This window comes from Chrysochloris asiatica, unplaced genomic scaffold, assembly GCF_000296735.1.
Source record: "Chrysochloris asiatica unplaced genomic scaffold, ChrAsi1.0 scaffold00065, whole genome shotgun sequence".
Classification (NCBI taxonomy): Eukaryota; Metazoa; Chordata; class Mammalia; order Afrosoricida; family Chrysochloridae; genus Chrysochloris; species Chrysochloris asiatica.
Genome location: NW_006408583.1, coordinates 5,483,415 through 5,492,576, shown reverse-complemented (window position 1 = coordinate 5,492,576; position 9,162 = coordinate 5,483,415).

Below are 9,162 nucleotides of genomic sequence, written 5' to 3'. Positions count from 1 at the left end.
CATCAAGGGAGAAGAGCAGAGAGCGGGACCCTACCCAGAGAAGCAGTGATGACTGAAATGGAGGCAGAGATGATGAAGTGGAGCGATGGAGCAGCTGGAGACTTTAGATCCAGAGAGGGAGAGCGACTGTGTGATGAAGACCTGGGGGGTACGGGGGAAGGATTGCATGGAGGGGATTGTAACCATGGCAATGAGACCATGTATGATAGAATGAATGTAAAACTAATGTTCTCCCATGTAAACTATCACATAATTCACAATAAAACATTTAAGGAAGAAAAAAAAAATGCATGCAGATGCCTACCAGAGAAAAAAAAAGATACTTCTCAGAAGATATCAGGTTTAGTACCCAACTAACAAAAGAATCCTATTTTCAAAAAGGGTAATTTTTATTGATATGGGGGTTATGATTTCAACATATATTATCAGGGAACACAATTCAATGTTGGATGAGTGAAGTGAGGATTATCTACCCACCTACCTACACATTTGTATTTCTCTCTTCCTCTTGTCTCTATCTTTCTGTTGTTATTTTTTTAGAATTTAAGATTTTAAATTGTATAGGATAGTTAGAATTTAGAGGGCAGGATTGGAACGTAGGTAGGGTTAGGGCAAGTGCTGACAGCAGCTTTATAATCATATAAATAAATATTTAACATTTATTGTGTGTAATCAGGGTTGTTCCCAAATGAAATAGAGAAATAGAGGAGCTTGCATACTTCCACTTGTATCAATCACCAGTCTCTTTCCCCACCAGGATTTTGGAGACCAGTGCATGGCTGCATTGTTGTTGCTAGGTACCATCAAGTACTCATGGTGGCCTATGTACAATAGAACAAAACTCGGCCTGGTCCTGCACCATCCTCAATGGTGGCTATCTTTGAGTTCATTGTTGTAGCCACTGTGTCAATACATCTCATTGAGGGTCTTCATCTTTTTTGCTGACCCTCTATGTTACTGAGAAGAATGTCCTCCTATAGGGACTGACTGGCCCCTTCTATAGAGACTGGCCCCTTCTGATGACATGTTCAAGGTCCGAGAGGTGAAGTCTTGCCAACCTTGCTTCTAAGGTGCATCCTGGCTGTACTTTGTTGAAGACAGATTTGTTTGTTCTCTTGGCAGTCCATGGTCTAGTAAATGTTCTTCACCAGCACTGTCATTCAAAGCCACCAATTCTTCTTTTTGTACTTGTTAAGCTAAACAATTGTTTCGTTTTAAGAAGACATTACAAGAGGTCTAAGGTGTCAATATTATTTTAGGACAGAAGTTTTAGGCACAATGATCTTTCTAAAATGTTTGTCAATTATGCTATTCCTCTTATGTCAAAGCCTCTAGGACCTTCCCCTCTTTCTCAGGCACATCCGAAGACCACAGCCTGCTATACCAAGGTTTACATGGTATCCTCTAAGTTTTTAAGCTTACTTCTACCTCATTGTCTTTAGTATTCCTTCTATCTGGAATCTTCTTTATTTCCTTCTTGTCTTTGTCCAAATGCTACCATATCAGAAAGGCCTTTACTGTTTACTGTTGTTGTTAAGTGCTGTTGAGTTGATTTTTGACTCATAGAGACCTTGTTTATGATTTCCATGCATTGGTTGGTAGGTTTAAACCACTAACCTTGTGGTTAGCAGTTCAGTGCTTATCCCTACAGTGCCCCATTAGGACGCCTTATTGTTTAATAGATATCAAAAACATATAAAGGGCAACCTATAACTTAGTTATTTGTGATGAAAATTTTCATTTTCAACATGTTATGTTGTATATGCCTTTGAAAATTAAAATAAGCTCATTGTACTATAATGTAAGTAATTAAAATACCCACCTTCTAGACTGAGGCTAGCATACGTGATTAAAATTAGGTTGGAGGAAGTTGAACACATTGGAGAAACACTTAAATTTTTTTTTTCAGGAACAGATGGATTAATCTGGCAAACAATTTAGAATCCTAGCTAATTCTGTTAGCTTACTTGTTTAGAACTCTGCAGAATCATTATAGTTGCTAATAACTCAAAGGTGTGAGTTTCTCATTAAATAGCTCTTAATAAACAGTGTAATTGGATCAAGTGAGACTTTATCTTGGTGTGTGCCTCTTTAGACACTGATAAAAGACCCTGGCTTCCAGTGAGTAAATAAGATTAACTTTGTATTGAGACTAAAAAAAATTAGTCTTATCTTTGTATATGGAGAATTAAGAATTGCTTTTTAATTTGAAAAAGGTAACATATGCCTACTATAAAGAAAAGTTACATGTAAGGAATGTTAAGGAAGAATACATAATAAACACCTATAATTTTATTGCCTAGAAATCATCTTAATTTTGCATATTCCTTTGGTTCTTTTTTTATCTTATGCTGTGTGTGCATATTTAATATGGCTGTATTCATGATTGTATATACTTTTTTGCAGTTTTTTTACTTTATAATTTACTTTATAATTTAGAATAACTCTGTTATTCTAAATAACTTGTTAATACTTTATCTGTATATTCCTAGTTTACCTATTTCAAGTTATCGTAAATAGCATTTCAATGAATAACTTTGTACAGAGTGTTCCTGCTTTGGACTATTTATTATCTTACCTCATTTTTGAAATGGTTGTTGTTAAGTGCCATCAAGTGGATTCCGACCCATAGTGACCCTGTAGAGGGTTTCCAAGGAGCTGCTGGTGAGCTTGAGGTGGTAGATAAGTAGAATTTATAGAATATATGCCCCACTTCGAGATATAATCAGGAAGTACTAAACAAACACTAAGATCAGAGTGTGGTTTAGTTTTTTGACATACCCTAGACCTATGCTTTGTTGTTGTTAAGTGCTGTGGAGTTAGTTCTGCCTCGTAGTGACCCTGTATAGGGTTTCTGAGGAGCAGCTGGTGAATTTGAACTGCCTACCTCGGAAACCCTATACAGGGTCGCTATGGGTCGGAACCGACTCGATGGCACATAACAACAACAACAACAACCTTGCAGATCAAACCAACCTTGCAGTCCAGTGCTTTATCCCACAGCACCACACCAGAACTCTTACATTTTCTGATGAAACTAGGTGTCAAGGTGTGGCTTGGGTAGAGTCTCCTGGCCTTGGGAATCATGTTAGTTCTTTCTTGTTTCTGTGTCTTTGCTCATGAGCTAATTTGCTCTACCTTGAGGATTTTTGTATCAATTTGGAGAATTTTTTTTTCTTAAATTGGGAGTTTCATAAATGGCATTTGGATTTGGTCTGAGACACAGAAGCAGACCAGTCTCTGAGGATGAAAGAAGATCATGCACATCGTGATGTGCCCAGGAAGCTGCTTTTGTGTTCATCTACTCAGTCATTACTTCCAATGAAGTGTTCAAAACAGGGCTTTGAACCACTTCATTCCTGTTCTGCCCCTGCTGGGAATTTGCATTTCAGCCCAGATAATACTGAATAAGAAACTACTTGTTAAAATATAGATTCTGAATCAGTATACAAGGGGACTTGTGTACTGAATATAATGTTTGTGAAAAAAATATTATCTTTGTATTCCATATTTCTACAAACTTTTTGAAGCCCTCTCATATCTGCAGTGGAAAAGCAAATTCTCAGCAGGGGGTTGAACCGGAAGGAACCGGTTCAAAGGCTTAGTTAAAACTTCCAGTAAGCCTATACAAGTGAAAATTGTGTGGAATGGCTTTAAAATTTGTGAAATTAAAAAAAAAAAAAAAAATTCTCATGAGTAGCAGCAATCAACTTGTATACTTTTAAAATTCCTTTCCTTATTTTTTTGGTTTGTTTGTTTAAATGAGATTCTTCAGTTGATTTATTTGCAAGACATTCTGAGCCCTGAACTGTTAACTGCCAGCATTTTATCTGGGACCCTTTTCTAGTTTGTGAATGTGCTGTTTGGTGGTGTCTGCTGAAGTGAAATGATTACTAATGATCTCTTGCCTAGAGTGGTTGTGAAGATTAACTAATACCAGATAATCAAACATCCTACAAATAAAAACAGCCTTGAGTAATGCTACTTGTATAATAGATGATTAGTAAATGTTATTTGTTTGGTTAATTACATGTCAAAAATGCTTTTTGTCCCAGTGGGAAATATACAGATGTGGTGCTGTGGTATTTAAAGAGCTGTAATACATGGCAGATTAAGAGCATAAATTATGATAAATAATACCTGTTAATGAAGCATTCATTTAAAATTTATATTGTATTCAAGCAACAGAGACCCACTTTGTATGATCTTCCTACTTCTGGACATTTCTTTCTGAACATTTATGTCACAGTTATTTCAAACTATGTTTGTATAAGTCAACTCTTCTACACAGATACTTTTCTGTTTTTTTGAGCTGTGTTTTGAACTATCTTGTATGGTGCTACCTGACAGGCAAGTATTCATTTTTTGGCAGTGTCTTTGTGGTAGTGTTTGAGTGATCATTTGGGTAAAGAATTGATTTCACCTATTCCAATGAGTATTTATTTGGAAAATATGAAAGTTTTGATATCAATGGTAGAAGAATAGATTTACTATAAATTGTTACCACGATGAAAATGGTCAGGTTTTGTCTTTTGTTGATGCTATACTTGGACTTAAACAGAGCAGTTTATGCTGAAATGTAAGTATAAAATCCAAGAGTATATAAAAATATAGGTGATTTATTGCTGGTGGTAGTGCTAGCAGAATGAGGGTTAGGTTTTAGATTGATAGTTGTTTTGTGCTCTAAGTACAGCGCACCCCTATAATGTATAACTTTTCTACTTTTGACTTGATGGAATTGACTAGACAACCTTAACAAAAACAACCATGGTTTTAGGATTGCAATATGTCCAGAGATACAGATCTGTTATAGCTCATGAGTTATTTTGGTTACCTGATTTAACAGCCCTACCAGCTGCTCTTTGGAAACCCTATGCAGGTTGCTATGAGTTGGAACTGACTTGATGGCACACAACAACAACAACAACATTCAAACTTAGATATTCTTTTAAAGATTTGCTTGGTTCCTTGAGATGCAGCAAGAAAAAATGGGAAAAACAGGTGAGCGATCCAGAGTATGAATAATAATATTATTGTTGTATGCCATCAAGTCAGTTCCAACTCATAGTGACTCTGTATAGGGCATCTGGGAGTTCTGGTGTGGTGCTGTAGTATAAGCACTGGACTGCTAATCACACAGTCTATGGCTCTAATCCACCAGTCACTACTTGGAAACCCTGTACAGAATCGCTGTGAGTTGATCCTATTTGACGGCACTTAACAACAACATAGGGCTTCTGAGAATGACTGGTGGATTTGAACTGCTAGTCTTGTATTTAACTGTCCAGTGCTTATCCTACAGCGCCATACCAGGGCCCAAGAATTACATCTCAACATTTTTTAAGCGTTTGCTATTTGCCTGGCGCTGACTGAAACACTTTATATGTATTATCTAAATTTTTACATAAACTTTGCATCAATTGTATTTTATAGTGAGGAGCTCTAGTAGTCCAGTGGTTAAGCATGTGGCTCTGCAGGAGAAAAGACCTGGTTATCTACTGTAAATGACAGCCCAGGAAACCCTGTGGGACAGTTCTATGTGATCCTGTAGGGTCTCTATGAGTCAGACAACTTGGGGGCTCATATCACCACCATCACAACCAGTAACAACACTTTATAGTGAAGTGTTGTTGTTGCTGTTAAGTGCCGTCAAGTCAGTTTTGACCCATAGCAACCCTGTAGAGGGTTTCTGAGAAGATCTAAGGTTAACCTTTATATCTAACTGTGAGAAAACAGGCTCTAAGGTGGTCAAGTGATTTATCTGATTTCAATAGCTCCTTACCTGTTAGCAGCATTTAGCCATTGTTGTTCCATCTGTCCACTTGATCTGGAGTACTTCATAGAAACAATTTTATCATAAATAGTTCAGTTTGTACCATATTAACATTTATGTAAAAGTAAGTAAATGATTTTAGAGAACTGGTGCACAAAATTTGAGTCATTTTATGAGGAGAGAAAATAGAAAATGCCTATAAAACTTGAGTACATTCACTGATGTTTTACAATATCTTAGTTAACGGAATATTGTTTGAAGTAAGAATTTAGAGATTTTGTTACTGAGTTTAGACATTTATTGGCAAGCAAGATCTTTACTTGCCAATAATGGGGATTAGTTTTATTCTAACTATACTGTAAAGGTGTATTTTTTTTAAAGAAGATTTTATATATATATATGTTTTTATTGTGAATTAAGTGAAAGTTAACAGGGCAGAACATCAGTTTTATATTCAACAAATCATACAACTTGTTTCATTACAATGATTATAATCCCCTCCATGTACATGTACCATCAGTTAACAGTATTTCTATTCATTTTAGCTCTTTTTTTTTTTTTAAACACTCAGGCATATATAAGAATTTACACCACCAAAGGGCACATTCTGCAAGTCTGCCTCCTGGCTGCCAGTTCTCAGTCCCTCTCTTCCCATGAATCTAGAGTCCTCAGCTCCTCCCTCTCTTCATGTCTCCATCTCTGCCTCCATCTCTGGTGTCGCTGTTTTTCTGGTTAAGGTCCCGTATTCTGCTTGTGCTCTTCTCCCTTGATGGTCCTAGGGTCCTCTGTTTCTGGACTGTAAGATTAACCACTCACCCGTTTTTTGTTACAAAACTTCTACCTTTACAATTGTGACAGTCGCAATTAGTCATAACAATTACTTGCTATTGAATCATAAGAATCTTATCCCTATCTCTTTTTACCAGACTCATTTAGACAAGATAAAAACTGCTCAGTGGGGACTCTAACATCCCCTACACACTCTTAAGCTGCCTCTTGAAACCTTGTAAGCAGGTCATTTAATGCCTTTATTGTCCCCTCATTTTAGGTTGTTGTTAAGTGCCTTCAAGTCAATTCTGACCCATAACAGCCTTGTATAGGGTTTCTGATGAGCAGCTGTTGAGCTTGAACTGCAGACCTTGCAGTTCAAATGACTTTGCAGTCTGGCGCATTAACCCATAGTGCCACAAGCCAATGTCTAAGTTGCCTGTCCCTATCTATCCTGTGTACAGAGGGGATAGCATTGATACTTGGTATGAAGACTCCTTCCTTCTCTGTTGGTATTTAGAGCTACTACCTCCATGAATATAGGTCAAGTTCATCAAATTGTAGCAATTTACCCTTGTTTCCTTTATTAAAATTTTTTTTTTTTTAATCTTCCTTTAGTCGAGAGCTAAAGTTCCTTTAGCTCTCGTAGTGTAGTGGTTACGAATCAGGCTGCGAACCCAAGATCAGCAGTTTAAAACTACCAGAGAAATGAGGCTTTCTGCTCCTGTAAAGATTTACAGCCTCGGAAACCCTGTTCAGGGTCGCTATGGGTCAGAACCGACTCGATGGCACTTAACAAGAAGTTGATTTCTGATCATCAGACAATCGAGGCTATAGGTCAAATGAGTACTGTCTGCAAGTTTGGGTGTTCTTGTGTGTCTCCCCTCATTTCACATCATCTGTATGCCTCACTTTCAGCTCTAGCCCTCCTTGGCTATGTCCTTGTCTATGGGCTCAGGAGTCCCCAGGTCTCACCACATTTGGACCAATTAGCCCTTCCGCTTCTTTCTCTCATCTCTAGGTTGACGGGAGTCTATGGACCGTGGTTGAACTCAGCCCATTTTTTCATTGCTGCCTTTCCCCCTCTTCCATTCACCAGTAGACCAACGTGATTGTCAGCAAGCTTACATGCCTGCTCATGTGTTTCCTGTGAATTTCAGTCTTAGAAGGGGGTTTGTCCTGAGGGATGAAGATATCTTGATTTTAAAAATTTGTACTGAAAAATTTGAGTCAATATTCATTTGGCAAAATAAAAGTATTTAAAAGTTATTTTTTTTTAGGAAAGAGTCATAAAGGAAGTAACTTTGAAGGCAAATTAGATAATGTAAAAATTCTAGAGAAAAATAAGTCCTTGAATTTAAAAATGTATATTTTCATCTGTATACCTTTATACATGCAGTCCTGACGTGGCACTGTGGGTGAATGTGCAGGACTGCAAGGTTGGTCTGAGCCACAAGGTTGGTTGTTCAAGATCATCAGCCGCTCCTTGGAAACCCTATGCAGGGTCAGTATGAGTTGGAACCAACTCGAAGACACTTAACAACAACTAACACCAACAACATATCTTTATACAGAGTCCTGGTGTGACACAGTAGGGTAAGCACTCAACCTCAAGTTTGGTTTAAACTGTAAGGTTGGCGGTTCAAACTTACTAGCCGCTCCTTCAAAACCATATTAAGGTCACTATGAGTCAGAACTGACTCAGGCCACTTAACAACCACAGCAACACGTTTATATACTTGTTAAGTGCCTTTGAGTTGGTTTTGACTCGTAGCGAAGCTGTATAGGATTTCCGAGGGTTTAAATCTTTGAGGGATAGAAAGCCGCATCTTTTTCCCGAAGAGTGGCTGGGTTGACTCGAACCATGGACCCTGTGGTTGGTAGTCCAATACTTATCATATGGTGTCACCATACTCCCTTTATTTTGTTGCATTTAAATATATATACACGTTGTTGTTGTTGTTAAATGGCATTGAGTTGATTCCCACCCATAGCGAACCTGAATAGAGTTTCTGAGGAGTGGGTGGTGAGCTTGAACCGCTCACCTTGTGGTTCAAACCACTTTGCATTCCAGTGCATTAACTCACAGTGCCACACCGGGAGTCCATATATGATCCTTTAAAAAAAGATTATTCAAGAATATTTGGTTAAAATATTCTGACAAATCAGTTATTTTTCAAGTTGATTATTTTGTTTCTTACTTTAATATCTGGTTCTCCTGGGCAGCAATTACTTTTAACTTGGAATGTTCTACTTTTGGTCTTTTTTTAGGCTCCTTTTTATAAAATCTGTGTATAAATAGCATATGATATTGACTGAGAAGGAAGTAAATTGTAAAGGCAGGCATTTGATTGCCATTTGTGTACTTTTTTAGTGCATTGCAGTTGGTGAAATCATAAGAACTCATAGTCACTTAAACTTGCTCAGTACTTGGATTGTAGTTGGTACACTTCCTGGGATGTGAGTCACTAATGGGAAAAGTGTCAGCCCTGTTTCCTGCTTCTGAACGTTCAGTGAGGACACTGTACTGAAAGTCAAGAAACTTCCCTTCTCATCTGAACTCTCTGCCATGATAGTTTGCCCTTTTGGCAAGTTATTTAACCTCTAAGACATTCCATTTC